The sequence below is a fragment of the Pholcus phalangioides genome, unplaced genomic scaffold, assembly GCF_987345545.1.
Source record: "Pholcus phalangioides strain wild (caught in Gottingen) unplaced genomic scaffold, Ppha-v1.0 ptg000009l_1, whole genome shotgun sequence".
In the NCBI taxonomy this organism is placed as follows: domain Eukaryota; kingdom Metazoa; phylum Arthropoda; class Arachnida; order Araneae; family Pholcidae; genus Pholcus; species Pholcus phalangioides.
In genome coordinates, this window is record NW_028301602.1 from 10149353 (window position 1) to 10170760 (window position 21408).

The following is a 21408-nucleotide window of genomic DNA, read 5'->3' on the forward strand; positions in this document are numbered from 1 at the left end:
AGGGTGTATGTAATCATCTTTGAACATTGATGGTTGCTTGGGCATAACTGTCGTGGAACCGGGGAACGATGACACCAGAATGAATAATAAAACAGAAGACACAGAAAAGAGAGAGAGAGAGAGAGAGAAAGATGGCTTCCACAACACACACTCAGATATCATTATGGTAATGGTTGTCACGTTTCTATATTTCGATTTCGAATCGAATTAAGATGTTTTCCTAGGCTTTAAGAACCCGAGAAATCGGTATCATTAGCATTTTAACCAGACACTTTTGTGTCTTGTTCTCATAATTATGTCCGCTTTTCTTTCGCTGTAATCATTCGTAACACGGAAAGAACCGAAGAGCACGTGGGAATATTTCCTAATCTTCCGCTGTCATTCCCCATTTGCTGACTAAACTGATGTTTTTTTCATGAATTCAAATGTCTATGTGTGGATATGCAAATGTATATGTAAGGGGATGGAAAAGATTTTTTGTTCGTATATATATAAGAGAAATCAAATATGTTTTTTCCATGGAGCAAGATTCGATTCCGAAAGAGAAACGTTTCTCAAGGTTCATTTTAAAATTTTTGGAATACGTGTGTATTTTAGTGTATATGCTACTGTAAATGTGAATGGTAATTATTTATACCTACCAATCGTCATGGTAAATTTGATAAAAATTTATCACTTTTCCCGCGAATATGCATAATAACCAAACGTAGTTGGTAAATTTGATAAATACTTGAAATTTATTTTCTTTATCTGTGATTATGATAATAAATACCGTAGTGCAATTGGTGAGTTTGATAAATATGAAAAAAATTCCAAATGAGTCCAGTATGTGTGATGAATGTAGTCGGACACCCGATATAATGATAAATTTTACGATCGCACCCGGATATAATGATACAATAGATGTATGAATTATCATGTACGTGTAGTAGGCCTATATCAACGAGGTCGCGTCGTTGATAAAAATAATCGCCGTTAAAAAAGTGACAATTTTTTTATTACTTAGTTACCTTACATATTTACCAACGACGCTTGGGTACTATGCATAGTCACCGATAAAAGTGATTATTTGGGATATTTATCAAACTTACCAAACTTCTCGATGATTATGCATAATAGCCGGATTTATCACATTTACTGTAACATATAAATGTGTATATTTTAGTCCATACCAGATCAACTCATGGTCCGCGCACCGAATGTCACCCCCGGAGTTATTTGATGTTTCCTACGGCATCAAACCTAATTTTGTAAAACTGAACAAAGCGGCACATTTAGTGATCACTGAAGTGACCTCCGTGCAGTTTCAGAGCACTTAAGTGATTCGCGGCACATTTGCAGATCATTTTTGACTGGCCCATGCCACAGTTTTAGAGCACTTAAGCTGCCCGCGTAGAAGTTCGACACCATTTAACTTGCCCGCAACTAATTCCCAGATCACTTAGATCAGTGTTTCTCAACCGCCGGGCCGCGGCCCAGTACCGGGCCCTAACACTAGTCACACTGACTAGTGTTTCGTAACACTAGTCGGGGGGGGGGGGGTTTGGATAATGCTTACGTCATCAATCAGCCTTTATTGGATTGGATTCAGAGGGGCAGAGCTGATGACGAAATTTTGCTGACAAGGGGGGGAGGGTAGGGGTCAGCGTTTTGCTGACTTTTGCTGACAGGGGGGGGGGTGTCAAAAATGGCCAAAAATTTGCCGACGTAATACTTGAACGCCCCATTAGTTGTGTGTATGACCAGGCTTTTCACTTACATAAAAGAGATTTACCGGGCCACGGGCTTCCAAAGGTTGAGAACCACTGACTTAGATGGTCCGCGGCATAATTTCAGTGGCGTAAGCGGACACTGGAGGGTGGCGTGAAGATAGGGATGTCGTTCAACACCGATTAAATGTTCAAAAAATTTGCAATTTGTATAAGAGATTTCTTTCTAACAAAATATCTAACTATTTCTTTCTAAATTTTTTCTATTTTCTTTTCCATCCACAACATGAGTTGAGGCTTCTTTTTTACAAGGACTGGTTGACTCTCATTCATACCTTAGGTAAAATAAACTTCAGTGGATGATTTCCAAAATGTGTTCAATGTCTAGGCTTTTAATTTTTAAAAATTTCAGCACATTTCCACAATATGATGCCGAAATTTTCTTTGCGCAATTGTCGAAATTTCTCACAAATTTTGCAAAGTTTTCAAGTATTTTTATGGTTTTAAGATTCTCTAATGTAGGTTTGCTCACCCTCCTGCCCGCGGGCCAAATGAGGCTCAACAAGGGGTTCCATCCTGCCCACGAAAGGTGTTCTGATCAGTTCACACCATAGAATATAATTATACCTACCTAGGCAGACCATATTTCCTTCATAAAAATATGGAATCCATACGGAATTTCGCTAAAAAAAGCTGTCAAAGATAAGTGAAGTTGCGAATTGTGCCATAAAAGTTCGCAATGGTAAGTAAAGTTGCCAACTATTGCTAAAACTACTGGAAAATTATCGATGGTAGGAAATAGAGGGCTATTGCAAGTCGCAATGTATTAGAATGTAATTCACTAAAAAAACGTGTATGTGTGTGCCAATTATGTAAGATGAATATATTTTATATGACTATAATGAATTATAAAAAGAAGAGCCATAATTATCAGAATATAATTCATAAGTTATGGAAATAATGCCAAATCTAATTTCCGTGAAGAATGAAAATTCAAGTAACAAATTCGTCAAAAATACTGGAAAAAAATTGGATATTTTATTAAAAAGCCATGACCGGAATGCCCCGTGAGAAATGGGCACGTGGCCGCACTTTATATACAAATTTCTGGCCCGCGAGCAGCAACAGAAATACCGTATATCTGGCCCGCGGACTTGAAAGGCTATGCAATCCAGCTCTTATGAATCAGTTATTTGGTAGTTTTAAAAATTTTTTTAACTCTATATATTTAAAGTTTTTGTTTTAAGCCAATACTTTACAGCTCTTTGAAACTCGATTTAAACTATTGATTACCACTCTTACCATTCTTACTCATTACCACCGGCTCTTTCTAACAAAGTTAAACTAATACAGAAAAAATTATGCAAATATGATTTCGTTCAACAAAGAGAAAATTCTCAATTTTGTATTTAATATATTAATTAAAATTTCAATTTCCATTAGAAAAAAAGTTCTAGCGGAAATTCTGAACCTAAGATAATTTTGAATAAGGATCTGAAATTTCGTAGATAATAGGTGATTTCATGTGAAAAAAGGGAGCCTTGTTGTAGGTTAGTGAAGGTGAATTTCGGTGACGAGAGGAAAATGATTTCTTGAGAGAGAAACTTGATCATTAGGCGCCATACGAGAACATTTCTCTTGCTCTTCCAGCAACTATTTCAAGTGCAATTTAAAATTTTTACCCGAGTAAAGAACTTCCATAACGAGTCTTGAAACTCCTTATATAACTAAATGCCAGATTTGCGCCTGAACAGTCGTAAACAATGACACCTGTTCGCACTGAAATTTCGATGGTTGAAAGGCACTCATACACACGCACACATGTGTATTTATTCCTTAAATACGCGTGCCACTAATTGGGAATTCACAGTGAATGGAGGTTTTCGAAGGAAAAGGTAGTTATAACAACTCTCTCCGCTATTCAATGGGAAACGTGTTATTCACCGTTCCAAATTTCTCTGAAGCACACACACACTCGCCAATCTTTACTCGCGTGTCTTCTCTAATGAGCCTTCCTGGGAACCCATTCCTTTCTTTGGAAATATTCAGTGACATGTTCTCAATTCAGGAAAATTATACTTGTCGTGCAACAATATTTCTACTTAATAATTTCCATTGATTCAAATTTATGGCAGCCTGATGCCTCAGATTCGACTGGTAATATCGAGATTATTTTTTTTTTAGTTTGCCGTTGTCAGTTGATGTGAAACTACCGAATATTCGTAATTTAAGAAACATTTTGTTCCATCCCCATTCTTTGGAAATTTTTTCCTCTCATCTCCCCCCAACTCAAGTGAACCCATAGGATCAGAGCCGTCTTAACGCATGGGCTCACCCGGGCATGGTCCGGGAATCTCAGAAAAACGAGAATTAGGTGAATTTTTCGAGAATTTTCTAGGTAGGGCCTCAAAAAAATCACTTGCTCCGGGGGCCCATGATGCTCTTAAGACGGCTCTGCATAGGATCCTACGTTAAATCAGTAGGTCCTACCGCCCCCCCCCCCCCTCCGGACCATTTCATCGTCCACCAGGGCGATATTGCCCACTTTTGGAAACTGTCTTAACTTCTTCACATCTTGGTTTTCTCTACTTTGGTAGAGATATTGATCAGTCAATGGCAAGATGGTTGCTTAATACAAGGCCACAAGAGGCAAAATGCCCAACGCATGGTTGAGAAAAAGATTCCCATAACAAATATAACAGAACTTAAGAAAACCATCGTTAGAGAACGTCTTTTAAATCATCTGACGGTACTCAGAGCATTCGCGAAAAGTTGTGTGACGAAATTCTTTGAATTATCTCGAGAAGTACGCAACGCAAAAGCAACAGCATCGTCAGATGCACATTGCAAAGACAAATCCAATGATGCCACTCTGGTTTCAAATATGTTTTCCCATCTAGGCTCCAAGCTCACTGCCCTGATTCGAAACAAATTGTTTTCCGCTATATCTCAAAAAGTACACAACGAAAATAGACGACATTGGTATTGTCTGTTTCCAAAGACGAGGCCGATGATAATGACATAATGAAACTATTTGAGTACCAATCACGTGATTCAAGGCCCAAAAAACCTATTCACGTCAAAACTTGAGGGCAACTTAAATTTCTTCTGTCACTGAAACGTTCGTAAAGCTCCAGCCAGCGATTCGGGGCTCAGGTAAATTAACTTCACAAAAATGTTTTCTCCACCAATATCAACATCACAATGAAAACCATATGTAAGCACTAGTAACAGTAAAATTCATAAATGAGTTTATCGTACATTTCGCATTTTATAAGACTGTGATTTGCATGTTTCCGGTGACTTTCTTCAGTGCACCACCACCTATCAACAAAAATTTGAACTATTTTTTTCGGTACTGGAATGAATGGTACTGGTCCCATACAAGAATCCCTTTTCGTGTTTGAGAGTAATTCTTACGCAAAACGCAATCAAATATACCAATTCCTTCAATTTTTATGGATTTTTAAACCATTTAGAATGTACGGGACACCCGGTATAGGCACGGAAATAAGCATTTTGGAAATAGTCAATAGAGTAATTTTGAATATTTTTCAGATGCTCTCTAATGATGTGTCTAATCTGTAATAACGATGAAACGCAAGAAACGTTTTTTTTTAAATTTAAGTAAGCGTGACAAATCCTCGTTAACACGAATGGTATTGAGAAAGAAATTGTTTTCTGTAAAATAATTTAAATGGATGTTATATCGAGTAAGTATCTTTCATCGAGTAAGAAATTCTGTAGGCCGAGTTTGTGATCCTTTTATTGGGTTCGAGCAGTTTCGTGAATTCTGCAAATCCATTTTATCTACAGTATTCCATATAGTTTCCTCATATTCAAACTTATACCCATAAAAGACTGTAAGTGAAGATCATAAATCTTTTGTTTATCGAAACACCTTCAATTTTAGTTTGTGTGCGTCCAGACACTGCCACGAAGCTGGGTTAGAAGAGGTCTCGCCAATGGTTAGAAGTCCAGTGGCAAAGCTCTGGCGTTCATTCATTCATTCATTCATTGTTCACCCAGACACGTCCAAACTACTGTGGGTGCTTTCGGCCTATAGTAAAAATTCTTGATTTTGTTTTTCAAATTTTTCCACAGGGTGTCCAATAAATATGTAAATATTTCAAAAATTCATAAAAATTGAGAGAATCAGTGTATTTGAATGAGGTTTGCGAATAAGTTACTCTTAGAAAGGGTTTTTTTTTTAGTGCAGAAAAAAAAAATTGTTTTAAATATTCCATGACAGAGGAAGCTGCACGAATGCAAAAATCACAGAATTCTGGACCTGCATATTTCTTCAATCTCTCCTGCGTCTGAAACGTTCGTAAATATTCAGCCGGAGATTCGTAGCCGAGGAAAAATAACTTCACCAATGATGATTTATTAACAATGCCAACATCACGATGAAAACCTTATGTAAGCGCCAGTAACAGAAAAATTCAAAAATGATCGATTAATCGTACAACCTGCATTTCATAGCAATCTGATTTGAATATTTTCTTTCATGCAGCGCCCTCTATCCACGAAAACTTGAGTTTTTTCTATACGAAAAGAAAAAATCCCCCCCCCCCTGCGTGAGATTAATTTTTCCAAATCATTGAGTACATCAGTAATTTGTATTAATAATTATCTGATTCTTTTTTAAATGTCAAAATTTACTCAACATCGATTAGGATAATTCTCCGATTATGCTGCAATAATGATGAATATAAGCGAAATATATTTCTTTAATCAATATATAACGGAGTGCAATCAAATCAGATGCACGATTGCAAAAATCACGATATTATAATTATATCGTCATTATAATTATATCTCATCTCATGGCAATAGATCCGTTCGATCCATGAGAATAGGTTACTTTTACTCCTTGTGTATTTTAGTATTTAGAATTTAAGTACAAAAAAAAGCATTTCTATATTCGAATGATGAATCTTCAGCGTCGTTAGTCATTGACGTATTTCAAGGAATCGAGTCTTGAGTAATTTGTATAACTTGAGGTATAGCAGTCATTATTTCGCATTTCTCTCCATCCAAAATCCATCGAGGTAAATAGTTTTTATTCTATGAGCTGGGTCCACTGATGCGTTTTGGGATTTATAGTAGATCTATCTTTATCTATTATACAACTGTCGATGCGGAAACTTCTAGGATGATCACCATGAAAATCAATAGGCATTTACAGGTGGATAAACTACGACGGAATTTATTGAGTGCTCTTGTTAAAGATGGCTTCTTTTTTCTTTCACTTTTTAGAAAGCGTCACAGTGATATCACTTTCTTCCACGAAAATCTCTCAAGAAAAATTCATGTTCCTGAAAATATACATCACTTTTTTCACGACTAGGTTGATGGATAATCTATACACAAGGGGTCTTTGCCACGTTGTACTGTTGCACGAACGTAGGACGTTGTTGAAAGGTCAATGTCAAGGCCTGTACTGCGGTCAGTTTTTTTTTATGGCATTCCAAATCAGTTAATTTTAACCCCCCAAAGCAAAATTTTTTTGCATTGTTCTACAACAAGCCCTTAGCTTAAATCGAAATGTTCTACGGTAAAAATCATCATAACGGTGTGTTTTCTACACTTTTCTTAAAATTCTTCCAGATTGTTCGGCATATTCTGCTTTGGGGGATTTTTCAACGAACAACTTTTTTTTTTTTAATTTTTCTATAAATTTTATAGTTGATATTATCACCGATTGAAACTTGATGATCGTTGTTTTTTTTGATTTATAACGCCATATTTTTCGAACGAGGTAGAAATTTTATTGGAATTCCTTACCTAGGTGGTGCTCAGATGATTAACATCGTATCGCTACTTCATAAATATCATTGAGCAGCTTTCTCTGTCGCCAGGTTATATTGGCATGAACTCCACATCCTGGTGCCGGGCCTGTAGGCCTCAAATTTTTGGAGATCCTAGGCTAGGAGTTATTAATTACCTCTCTGAGGTGAAAACACTATGAAATTTGAAGTAATATTCATCTCGACACCAGGGCTGCTGCCCCCCCCCCCCCACATCTGAGCGTCATAGATATTGATTTTCAATATAGGTAATTTTACAATTCACATCCTACGTCTTGAGTATTTTCGTTTTTCTTTTTTTTTGCAGGTATCCGAAAGTTATTCTAAAAGACAGGAAAATGATTGAAGATTCACATATACTACTTTCAAAAATCAGAACCTTCACTTGAGGGTAGCTACTTTACCAAACACCAACTCTGGCCATACCGCTATATTGCAATTTACTGCCATTAGTGAGATGGGTTGGAAGTGAAGGCGCTGTCTATCGGTGGTCGCCTCGAGTTCGTTAGGGAAAATATGTTATCTATATCCTCCTTGGGTTCGAACCCGGGACCCTGACAACAGCTTTAGGGTGGCTGACACGACTGTAGCCCAGAGCTCGGACACTAACCTCATTTATAAAATTGGTGTGTGCTGTAAATTCACTAAGAAGAAATAGTCTTGTTCTTGGGTGTGGGGCGCTCTCTATTTAAGACGGGGGTGGATTTATGACAAAATATAAAAATACTTTGGAAAAGGCTATGGGCGAGAAAAGGTAGATAATAAACACAGCACACACAGAGTACTAAAGGGACGTGAAAAAAAAAGCGAGCATTTTAACAATGCAAAATATTCTCATATTTTCAATAAAGTATCTTAGCAAGCAAGGCCGAAACTAGAGGGGGAAGGGGAGGGAGCAGGAAGAGCACCTGTCCCGGGCGGAAAAATTTAGGGGCGCAGTTTTAGGGGGGGGGCAAAAAACATCGTTAACAAGCTATCTAATATTGAAGTTGTGGGAGTGGCAAAATAACGTTTGTCCCGGGCAGCAAAAATCCTACTTACGGCCCTGTTAGCATGTCTTGACCTGTTTTAGGTCCATCCTAGGGCTTTCGGACGGAAAAGCCTTTGTAAATCGCACACGTATTTGCCTTGCAAGCATGGACAGTTGGGAATCACTGAATTATACGTTCAGTCTCGAGACGCCATCTGTTGTCAAAGTGGAGAACTTATTCCATTCGAAAAATCATGTAAGAATGAAAAGAGAGAAAAATTAATGATGAATAAAATATTTAAAAAAAAATAAAGTAAAAGTCTGTAGAACTTGAAAAATTGTAGAAATCACTTTTACATGCCTTTGTTGCCGTGGCCCGTTCCTCATAAGTTTGGGCACTTTCTTCCTTTCTTTCAAACCGAACAGGGCACAGGCTCTATCCACTTTAGAAGTTCGGGCACTGGACAAACATGAATTTTCGTTCAATATTACGTTCCCTGAGGCATAGTTACAGAGTATTATTATATAGATTATCGAAATATAAAATCTGAAGTATGCTATAGCATATGCTTACGTTGCATTCCCTATAAGGGTATTTATTTTAAATTTAAAAAATGATATCTATAGATAAGAAGATATGTAGAAAAAACTGTTAAAAATTATGAACTTGAATGCTCACGATTGCACGTTTGGCAATATTTCGGGAAAGACCAAAATACAATAGACAGACAATTTTTTAGGGCACCTGAAAAATTTGTGGGCCTGAAACAGGCACTGTTTGTCACATGTTTACACGTGCTGCGTGTAACACGGTCATACTGAAGCCGCGTATCTTGAATTTCTGAGCTTGCATCTTATATCTCAATAAACATTTAAACTTTTTGAACCCACTTCATCCTAGCGCCGGGATTACACTATATAAGTTTGACAAAAGATCTTTTACAAAACTTGAAAAAAAAATACAAATAAATAAGCCTATTGGTTACAGTTGATCGAATGCGACCGATGAGATTATTGGTTAAATTTTTCAAGTTTTATAAAAGAACTTTCCAAAACTTTTATAGCGTAATCTCGGCCAGAAGGATAGAAATGGCTTATTGTCCCAAAATGTGTCAACAAATTCGTCAAAGCATGAATCATGGAATCCAAACACACACACACACAAACTTCCTTCATGGATTTCACGCATTGCCGTGGGAGGTGCTGTTTGCAATCTGTTTCGTAGTTCGTGACAAATCGTAACACATCACGAACATCCTCCACCTAAACGTACTACATCTATCCATCTCTCTCCTCTCTCTCTCTTACGATACCTGAAACTAGAGCATAAGAGAATAAAGGGATCGGGAGAGAAATGGGAGGAATGGATTCAAACAGGAACTCGGTGGTAGTAAAATGATGGAGCAAAGAGAAGGATGATGGAGACCACGGTACTATCTAGTGGTAGTAGTGGTGGTGGTGGTGGTAGGGAAAGACTTTGACTTAATGGCCCAGAAAGTTTTCGGTGTCGAGGCATCAGTCGAAAACACGCCCAATTTGAAAGTGAAAACTGGAGCTAGTGTGAGGAAGCAGCGTGAAATGTCGCCCCCCCCCCACCTCTCCTCTCTCTCTGTCTCAACCTCAACCGTACTCTCGAGTACACAAAGTGCTGATGACAAAATCGAAAACAGTCAAGTCACGGGCCTAAATTTGACTGGGAACAGGGTTCTAGTCGAACAAGGCTGACCTGATTCCGGAAAAGAGTCCGTCTTGGAACAGGGGGCCGTTGTCTTGCTTATGAATGTCAATCACGAAAGGACTGAATCTCAGTTGTCGTATACGTCGGGGAAAAATTCGATATTCGGGGACTCTAGGCGTCGAGGCCGAGGACCGTTGGCATGATTTTCACTGGCTTTCAATAAATATCCAAATGTTTTTAAAAATAGCAATAACAATAATAATAATAATACGGTATTAATATTCATCCGGCACCCTATGGTCTACAGCTCTGTCAGCATCCCCATATGGGAACCATGCCCCCCCCCCCCCCGAAAGTGTAGGGCTGAAAAGCTCTAGCACTGGGCCCAGGACAAATCTCGTTATTTTGTTCACACTATCAATTCACTATGGGGGAGGGGAGCGTCAAAGATCTCATCCTCGGGGTCCGAATCTGAGATGGTGGAGGCACGATGAGAACCTTATCATACACTGTCCTCTGAAAAATCCAACTTACTACACTCTTTGAAGAAAATCTGTTCCCAGGAGAAATTCATTCATAAATTTTAATAAAGTAGAAATAATATTTTTCTATAACGTAGACTAAAATGATTCAAGTAGAGTATAAATACAGTACTTCATTCTTAACTTTATTGCTCGAAATTTTGACGGTACAACCAAGTGGTTCTCAACCAGGAGCCATACAGCACTCCCCCCCCCCAATTCCGTTGCGGTCCTGGAATGTTATGAAGGGAGGGGGTGGGGTGCACAGAGAATTGTGGAAAAATTCAGATAAAAAAATTAGTCTCAGCATGTGGTGAATATATGTCCTGCATTTTCAGTGACAGTCCCGTTTTTCGGTGGTTTTTTTTTCTTTATTCCAACTTTTTTGAGAAAAGGTCTCGGTTTTATCCGTTTTTTAGTCGAAGTTTTCTTGAATTTGTTGTTGCAATATTATCATATAGACGTTCAGAAAATTTCATGTATTATCCCCCACCCCCTCCACATCTATGGGAGTGGGGTAGACGATGAGCTGTGGTAATATGAGTAAGTATATGCAAATTCGTAAGCTGTTAACTGTTCCAGCTAACTGTGAGGCTCCAGAACATCACTTTCGTATGAATTCCTCATGATGGAGGCCACAGCCCCACGACCCCACCCCATACCATGCAGTAGCCCCCCCCCCCCCCCACCTATGCTGGGATATTTATGGGACCCCAGGTCAGATTGTTCAAGAGCGCTTTTATAGTAAATTTAGTGAGAATTTTTTTTAATGGAGGAGTTAACTTGGACGCGAGAGTAGTGCAGTGCTGGGATACTTGTCTAGAGACAACGAAGTCTTCAGGCTCGATTCCGGAGAAGAACATAAATAACAAGTACTTTCCCTACCGAACCTAAGGTGACCACGATAAATGACGCCTTCATTTCCGACCCAACTCGATCTGTAGTAAATAGCGATATGACTTCAGTTGATACAGTAAAATAGTCAGTAGGAATCAACCCAGGTTCAAGGGCTTATTACTGGAGTCTTGTCGGCATCCCCCCCCCCTCCTAATATTGTAGAGGCCATGGACAGCACTGCACATAACCTCCATGAAATGCAAACTCGATGAACTCGGCTCCTGAGATCAGCCTTATTTATAAAACTTTCAATATTATTTTCAAGTAGACTTATAAATAGTAACAAAATCGATTCGATTTGTAAAAGGGTTAAGCAAACGCTCCTATATGAGAGTGGATGCCCACTGAGGTTCTTTGTAAGAACGTGGGGGCCCGCGAGAATAAAAAATATGTGCAACGGGGCAAAACAATTTTAAGAAACATCAGTTTTACTCACACCTGCTCAAACAGCGGTCCGTGCAGCCTAATGTGAATATAAATTAATGAAAATTGGGAATATTCTTACTGACGAAACTTTGGTGACCCGAAACTCTTCGTAAGAAACCGAATTCCAAGTCCAGTAAGGATTATGGGTGGCAATGAACCCAAGTTTTTGACTGAAATTTCGATTCTGGTATTGGATTTGAAATTCTAAGCCTATTTAATTCCCATTGTGCCCCCCACCCCCGACCAGTTCAGAAATCTCCAAGCCACCCATCGAAACGTTAAGCACCCGTACACAGGAGTCTTAAAATGTATGATTCCTATAGTTCTAAAGAATTCAATCCTAATGGCGAGATTCGTTCAGAAACGAGACAAGGGAACCGTCCCCGAATAGCGAGGCCGACGAAGTACAAGGGTTTAGCAAAGATGGGTGTTGGTCGGATCGTTTGTGGAAGTCCGTCACTGTCTCACCGCATTGTCCCATATCGTGTTCCTGTAGTGTCCGGGGGTTGGTCCCTTCCACGTGTCTGTCCTAATAACATTTGCATAACCCAAGGCTAACTAATTTGCACATTCCCTGGTGCCGTCTAAAAGCCCATTCATTCCGATCCTCCCTTCTCTTCGCCTCATTTAAAACTTTATATCCCCCTTTCTGATCCTAAACGTGAGATCTAATCTGAAAGAGTTTTACGGTTTTATCGATGAAACTAGATTATGGACTTTACGAAACTGTAATACTTCGACTGAATTACCAACGCTTATTTAAGCTAAAGTGCAACGAACAATTTGCCTGCTTTCATGAATATTACAATTTGAATTTTTTTAAAAAATGCATTGCTTCGGAAAAACGTTGTAAATTCTTTTCAAATTATCATTTATACTTGTTTTATAGCTTTGTAAATCAAATTACCGTATATCAGTTTAAAAAAAAATTTACAAACCAGTAAAAATGTATGTGTGATATAAAAATATTTCGATGGGTAGGCTGTAATACTGGAAATATTGTCTGTAAATATTTTTATTTTATTATCTGTTTATTATTTATTATAACTATTATCACATTTTTGAATATTTATAACTGAAATCATTAAATTAAATTCTTTTTGTTGAACGTTGTCGTTTTCGTTTATATGGTGTGAAATATTACAACGCATGGAGTACTTCGCTTCATTTCTTATGAAATTAATTAAATTTTAATTAAATATTAAATTTTAATTATTTATCATCAAAATTAATTTAATATTTATTATTACACATATTATTGTTTTCACAATTAAATTTATTTGATTTTTGTTATTTATTACCTAAATTAATTTAACATGCAATTTTTTTTTTCAAAATTAGTTTTATATTCAATTATTATTTATTACAAAAATCATTTAATTAAATTATTTCTTTTGGGATTTTTATATATATTTTTAATCATTACAGGGCGCTATATCACGATGCATTTGATTACGGAGTAATTCTTAGAATTGGTTGCTGTGAGTCATTGTAATTGGTAAGATATTTTAATGATTTTAACTAGAGTATGTGGAGAGAAGAAAGCATTTTAAATGAAGTGTAATTATTACTCTTATCAAATAAGAATGGCATCAATTTTGTATTAAATCACAAAATATTCGTTCCTAAAAATTTTTTACTTTGATGAAATTTTCAAAATTTCGGATGGTTATGAAAGCGATCAATCTATATTAGGTTGAAAATTACTATTGCACGTGTTTCACAAGATGAGATCGATTGTAGCACTGCTGGCGATATAACTTCAAAGCGCTTGAAAATATGTGCAAGCAAGTTACGAAGCAAAGCAATGAATACAATAGACACTGAAAAATACACTATATATATACACTGAAGAGCCAAAAAATCTGGTTCACCTGCCTAATATCGTGTAGGGCACCCGCGAGCCCGCAGAAGTGCCGCAACACGACGTGGCATGGACTCGACTAATGTCTGAAGTAGTGCTGGGGGTAATTGACACCATGAATCCTGCAGGGCTGTCCATAAACCCGTAGGAGTAAGAGGGGGGGGGTGGAGATCTCTTCTGAACAGCACGTAGCAAGGCATCCCAGATATGTTCAATAATGTTCATGTCTGGGGATTTAGGTGGCCAGCGGAAGTGTCTAAAGTCAGAAGAGTGTTCCTGGAGCCACTTTGTAGCAATTCTGGACGTGTGGGGTGTCGCATTGTCCTGCTGAAATTGTCCAAGTCCGTCGGAATGCACAATGGACATGAATGGGTGCAGGTGATCAGACAGGATGCTTACGTACCTGTCACCTGTCAGAGTCGTATCTAGACGTATCAGGGGTCCCATATCACGCCAACTGCACACGCCCCATACCATCACAGAGCCTCCACCAGCTTGAACAGTCCCCCTGTTGACATGTAGGGTCCATGGATTCATGAGGTTGTATCCATACCCGTACACGTCCATCAGCTCGAAGCAAGTGGAACCGAGACTCGTCAGACCAGGCAACGTGTTTCCAGTCCTCAACAGTCCAATGTCGGTGTTGTCGGGCCCAGGCGAGGCGTAAAGTTTTGTGTCGTGCAGTCATCAAGGGTACACGAGTGGGCCTTCGGCTCCGAAAGCCCATATCGATGATGTTTCGTTGAATGGTTCGCACGCTGACACTTGTTGATGGCCTAGCATTGAAATCTGCATCAATTTGCGGAAAGGTTGCACGTCAATCACGTTTAATGATTCTCGTCAGTCGTCGTTGGTCCCGTTCTTGCATGATCTTTTTCCGGCCGCAGCGATGTCGTAGACTTAATTTTTTGCTATGCTATGTCTATGCTATGCTATGTCTATGCTATGCTATGTCTATGCTATGCTATGCTATGTCTATGCTATGCTATGTCTATGCTATGCTATGTCTATGGTATGCTAATCTATGCTATGCTAATCTATGTATTTATGCTATGCTAATCTTAATGCTATGTCCCATCTCTTGTGCGCCGACTATAACACCACATTCAAACTCACTTAAATCTCGATAACCTGTCATTGCAGCAGCAGTAACCGATCTAACAACTACGCCAGACACTTGTTGTGTTATATAGGCGTTGCCGACCGCAGCGCCGTACTCTGATTGGTTTCATATCTCTTTAGTTGCATACGCATGCCTGTACCAGTTTTTTTGGCTCTTCAGTTTATATATATATATATATGAAATCTCTCTCAGCTACACATTCTCGAAAAATTCCAAGATATTTAACGACGGTTCCTTGTTTAAGGAATGGATGATGAATGTTGCAGAAAATGTCTATCAGAAAATATGTGCAAACATTTCATAATATTTTTTGATACCGAAATACATTGTGGTAAAAAAAATAACAGCAGTAGATGATAATTTGCATATGACCAGTTAAAAGTAATATAATCAAATGTATACAGTATTTTTTTCAATAGTGCTCAGCGAAATTTCAGGTATTCAAGACTCAAATGACTGTTTCTTCGAGATTGCAATGACAATATGTACATCCAGGGCCGTAACTAGGCAGGTGATACAAGTATCCCCCGCACAGAGCCCACTTGGAAGGGGGGCTCAGAATGGGCCTAATTGTGCGCAAAAATGAGCCAAAAGAGGGCCCTAAATTCAAATTCTTGCACAAGGTGCAGGAATGGCTAGCTACGGCCCTGTGTACATCAGTGAAGAATTTTTTAAATATTTTTCTACTCAAGAAACCACAAGCGGGGCAAGATATTTCCAACGTCGTGATAAAATGCACCAAATTATGCACTGAGGAAAAATACCAACTTCAAAAATGCATTCAGAAAATTCTTGAACTGCAGTTTCTTTTTCTATGCGCGATTTTTCAGCACGTTCTTTGTAGCAAAGAGTTGGAAATAAGCAGCATCGTTCTCAAGCCTGTGACGAACACTTTGAATTTCACAAAAATCCAAGGCCTCAACCAACGTTATTCCCATAATTTGTAAGAGATTTGCAGAGTGAATGTCACTCTGGCTACCTTATTCCTGAATATATATATGTTGGCGTTCTTGTCATAAATTTCTTTGTCATAAGTTTAAAAAGAAATTGCTTCAAGTTTAAAAGAGGTAAAAACTGTTCTTATAGGAATGAAACATTAAGATGTTTTTTTTCATAATGCGATATCTGGCATTCTTAATTGACAATACAGGACATTTGAATGACATTAATATCCAATTCACGGGAAATATAAAATAATGTCACATATTTTTCCAGGCAAGAGCAAGTTTAAATGAGAATTGGATTTGCTCAGAAGACTTTTGAAGAGAATGTCCTAAATTATTTTGCTATGTGGTCGATATCAGTAAAAATATTAGGGGGGTAAAAATCTTTCCAAGGGGGTTTTCCAAAGGAGTTTTTCAAGGCGCGAATGCGAGCCGATCTCCCAGTTAGAAAGTCTCACCACAAAGAGCAACGCAGGCCTACAACAGCAGAATTATTTAATCATAACACTTCACTCATAGTTCGAATAATTGACGTCAGATGGTAGCACTATAACAAGCATTACATCGAAAAAACTACACTTAAGGTTCACAACATGTACACGCACATTTTCCAGCATGGCCCAGGTCTCCTTCGACCACCTGCTAAAATCTCTTCATTGAGACAGAGTGGTGGGCCATGATCTCGTTTGAAGGAGGGGGTATTATGCATAATATCCGATAACAGTGGTGTGATTTTTTTAGTATTTATTTCACTTACTAACGATGCTTGGGTATTATGTATATAAGAGAGATAAATTTATCAACAGTAAGTATGCAAACAACCTATTTATCACATTTACCGTAACAAAAAAATTTTTTTAAATCAATATTAGTTTATATACGTAATTATAAACCCCAATAGATTTTGGTCGGGCTTATAAGTTCCAGAAGTTACAGATGATATAAATCATTAACATTACGTGATGATATAAATAATTTAATATATATTAATGTTTTGCAAACGTTGATGGAAAAAACATTCGAGAAATCTATAAATGACGAAACCTTAATGACTCGTATCTCCCATTCCTCCCGTTTGGAAAGCCATAATTAGCAGCATTATCAAGCTCTAACGATGTTGTGACATAACATGGAAATGATTATTCATAACGTAACATATTAATGTTGTTTCCTTATTAATGACCGAAATTAACGGTTGCCGTAACGCAGTGAATCACGTCGACGTGAAAATCTTGCCACTTTTCCTGCTCCGAAATTATGATGAGGCATTTCATAAACACCGCGGGAGGTTTATCATCGCCATTTCATTTTCTTAAGAAGCTCTTGCTTATAACACTTCTCCCAACCCCCTCGCATTTCATTTGTCTCATCCACGAAACTGGCTTTTGTTTCGCAACCAAATTAGGGCGCCAGAAAGACGCGACCACGGAACCAAAGGACCTTTCAGTGGAATTAGCACCACATATTTCAGTGGTGAAAAAGGAGAAGGATCTATTAATTTCTTAGCTGACACCGACAGCTATTTTTAAGATATTAATCAAGTCAACGTCTTGACGGCGGTAGCTCTGGTCTCTCTCTCTCTCTCTCTGTGTCTTGAAATTTTCTAGATTCAAGGCGTGTGATGATTCATCATAAAGAGACTCTCCTAGACAATTGTCTCTCACAGACAGCTTTTGTGTCTTTGGTTTCATTCATTTCATCAAGTTTTCAGCAGACGCTTCTATAAGTTGCTAGAAATACTTCGTCCAAAACGGGGAGCAGCACTTCGGCACAATTTTGATCATTCGCAACCTTGAAAATTATGGGCGTTGCAGAGAATAAATTAATAATTCTTTTTGTACTAAGTAATTTAGTGAAAAATATATACTTATTATTTTCTTTTTTTTTAGGCTTTAATTAGAACTAAAATGAGTACGTGAATTTGTCACTTTCATAACTATGTTTCGATAGTTTCAGTGAGTTCACAATGACTTTACCATGCTCTTAGACAAGGGGGTGGTCAACCTTTTTCCCAAGCCATGGAAGACTTTCAAAAGATCATTTTCGATGCGCTTGCCACTCTACGTGTTTTAACATGAAGACCACACGTCTTGTTTTACGGCACACGAGCATTCTCATCGTTCCAGCAAAATATTGTTCGGATGTGGTTTTTATTTTCGCAAAAATTTTCCGTTTGTCACTCTTTTGAGTTCTAAATTGTTTTTATTTTTGAGTCATAAATTCGATTATCGAAATGCAGATTGTGTAACATATATCGCTAGGAAAGTTCATCTACATTCTACATCACATCGGGCATAGACACCGGAAACATGGTACCCACAAGGGCGGGGGCTGATAGGGCTTCCTTCCTGGAGCCTTGGACAGTAACAAAATATTCTTTTTTTGTTTTTTCATGCTATAAATTCAGCATGAAAGGGCCCGTGAAGAGTCTGTCTTGGTGGCCAGCCAAACATCCCAACTTAGGTACCCTATCCCGAGTGGCGTGGTGGTAAGATACTCGTCTACCATCGGGAAGGTTGTTGTCTGGGTCCCGGGTTCGAACCCAAGGGAGGATATAGATAAGATATTTTCCCTAACGAACTCGAGGCGACCACCGATAGACAGCGCCTTCACTTCCAACCCATCTCACTAATGGCAGTAAATTGCAATATAGCGATATGGCCAGAGTTGGTGTTTGGTGAAGTAGTCTACCATCGTGAAGGTTGATGTCACGGTCCTGTGTTCGAACCCGAGAGGGAGGATATAGGTAAGATTTTTTCCCAACTAACTTGAAACGACCACCAATAGATAGCGCCTTCATTTCCAGCCCATCTCATTAATGGCAGTAAATAGCGATATGGCTAGAGTTGGTGTTTCGTGAAGTAGCCTAGTGCCTTTACCACTGCCCATGCCACCCCGGGCTAGATGATACTTTTATTTCCCACCCTGCTCCACTGGTTGGAAATAGCTGTATGGTGATATTTTACTAGGGATCAGCATGATCCTCCCAGGGAATTTGTTAGTGTTAGTAGACATCCATGCCCGAAGCGGGATTCGAACCCGGACCTGCATAGTGAGAGGCTAGTTCCCTATCCACTCGTCTGCCAAGCGGCAATGACCCCAGAGTTGGTGTGAGGTAAAGTAGCCTAGGGGCCCTGCTCGAGAATGCGGGAGCCATATCCAGCAACTATACCCAAAGATGAAAAATCGAACAGAAACGCATTGAATGGAAAGTTATCTCACATGTGGTTATTATTTTAAGAGTGCCCACCGTACTAAATATAGGTTTGGCAACGTAGAAGACGACTCTATTCATAAGGCCGGGATTACACTATCAAAGTTTGGTAAAAACCCTTTTATAAAACTTGAAAAAGGAAACCAATAATGTCACCGGTTGCATTTTCTATTGGATTTTTCAAGTTTTATAAAAGGACTTTTATCAAACTTTTATATTGTAATCCCGGCTTAAGAAAAGGAGTGCTTAAAAGTTGGGGAGAATTTCTTTGATTGAAAAATTTAATGTATATATATATATATATAGGATTTTTGTAGTTTTGAAAATCGTTCGCATTCTTCACTTCTGATACCATGGCATGCCTGCCACCTTGTGGCAAGCGTGCCGCGGATTGGCCACCCCTGTAATAAACAGCCTGCATAGAGTGAGATAGATGACTTCAGCATAATATCCGGAAAATACTGTTTCCTTGATATCTCGGGCCATGAGAAAAAAGCCATCTATCTCACTCTAAACCGTCCCACCCAGGGGCCATTTCCTGAAGTTAAGAGAGGGGAGGCTACAACTGCCTCTACTTCAGCATCTCACGCCACAGGGCATGAAATAAGGAAGGCAGGGTCATGTCTCCAGTGGTGTAGATGGTAGCATGCTTGCCCGGTATGCAAGAGGGCCTGGGTTCGAGTCTCGGCGGAGACAAGATGACTTTTCTTTCCGAGTTCACCTCAGCATAATATCCGGAAAATAACTGTTTCCTTGAGCCTGTATAGAATTTTTCAAATTTATGGCAGTGATTAAAAGTTAGAATCATCAATTTTATTTTCATTGACTTTTATTCAAAAATCCTGTTTCTTGTCTAACGGGAAAAACCAAAAGTCAGTTGATTCCTGAGCCTGCGGCCACAGGTGATAAGTTTGAACTCGAAAGAACCACGCAAGCGGAAATTCAATCAACAAACCCCACCAAAAAACCTCGATAAGTGGAAATATTCTCATCGCGGAAGGGGGGGGGGGGAAGTGTCTTCTCTATGGTGTCATTCGATAGTATCTGTGACATCTATTGCCACCTCGCGGACGTACAAAATAATTGAAATTGACGACGGAAAAAGAAGTAACAAAGCGAAGATAACCAAGGGGGAAATGACACACCGTTCCACACGAAATACTCAAAACACACACACACACACACCACACATTACCAGCGATCTAATTGTGCGTCAGGCTGGCACACACACACAACATCGAACCAAAGCGAAAAAATAAAAAATAAATAACCCTTTAGTTACGGCAGTGGTTTCCAGACAGATTCTCCACATTAACCAAACGCACTCTCTAGTCATTCGTGACTAATTTTCCGGTGCATTGGGTTTCCGAAAATAATGAATAAATAGAAATTCAATGTTTTTCTGCTTCTTTTTTTCAGGCAATCTTTAAATGTGGAGAGAAGAGAGCCCTGACTCTTTCTTTCTTAAATCATTTCCTTAACCGATGATGATCGATAGGAATTCACGGATTCACGAACGATTCTGTTTCTTTTTTTTTGTTTTTTTTTGACAGGGATTTGTATATAAGTTTAAGTGAGGTTATTTTTAACTGATGGGTTTCTGTCGTGAAAAAGTAAATAGTTTTGGGGCTGTTGTTTTTAGTTATATATATGTGGCGCGGTTATGCATCAATATATCTCTTCAAATAGATCCCTAGATAAGGATGTTCTGTGGACGTTATTAATGGATTAGTTACACATTTCTGTGAAAAATCAGTGGTGTTTACGGAATTCAATTTCAAAGTTTGATGTTTCTGTCACATATTATGACGATTCTCATTTCGTATAGATGTACGGGTCCCGCGTAATCTTAGAGATGCTGCGCCGTATACTGAGGAATTTTTACGAAATCAAATGTCATTTGATTTCATGGTTCGTCAGAGGAGGTTGTATAGGTTGTCCTCAATTTAAGTTCCTCTTAGCTACCTGCAGCCGTTATCGTGGGCCGCCCTTAACAGAAGCGGGGGACGGTGAGAAAATAATAGCGGAACCAAAGGCTTCTTAGTATTTTCGGGTCCCCTTAGCGCGACTTTATATATTCTATCGGCGGAGGGGGGGATTGGCATCCAAAATTTAATACATTATCACATAATATACGGGAATGCTGAAAAATACTCGTATAGAAATATAGGCAGTATTAAATGTAAATCAACACGAAAAAATTAATTGAAAAATTCAAGATTGGCAGATAATTCCAGCACCCGCGAAAA

At 38.6% G+C, this 21408-nt stretch overlaps 1 long non-coding RNA gene across 1 annotated transcript in view; it reads left to right on the plus strand.

Annotated features, from left to right (window-relative positions):
- Positions 1-21408, plus strand: part of LOC149081724 (uncharacterized) — a 99489-nt gene that overhangs the window by 45240 nt on the left and 32841 nt on the right. Inside the window, exon 2 of the long non-coding RNA XR_016193330.1 lies at positions 13443-13512. This is a non-coding gene — a long non-coding RNA (uncharacterized LOC149081724). The remainder of the gene's footprint in view (positions 1-13442; positions 13513-21408) is intronic.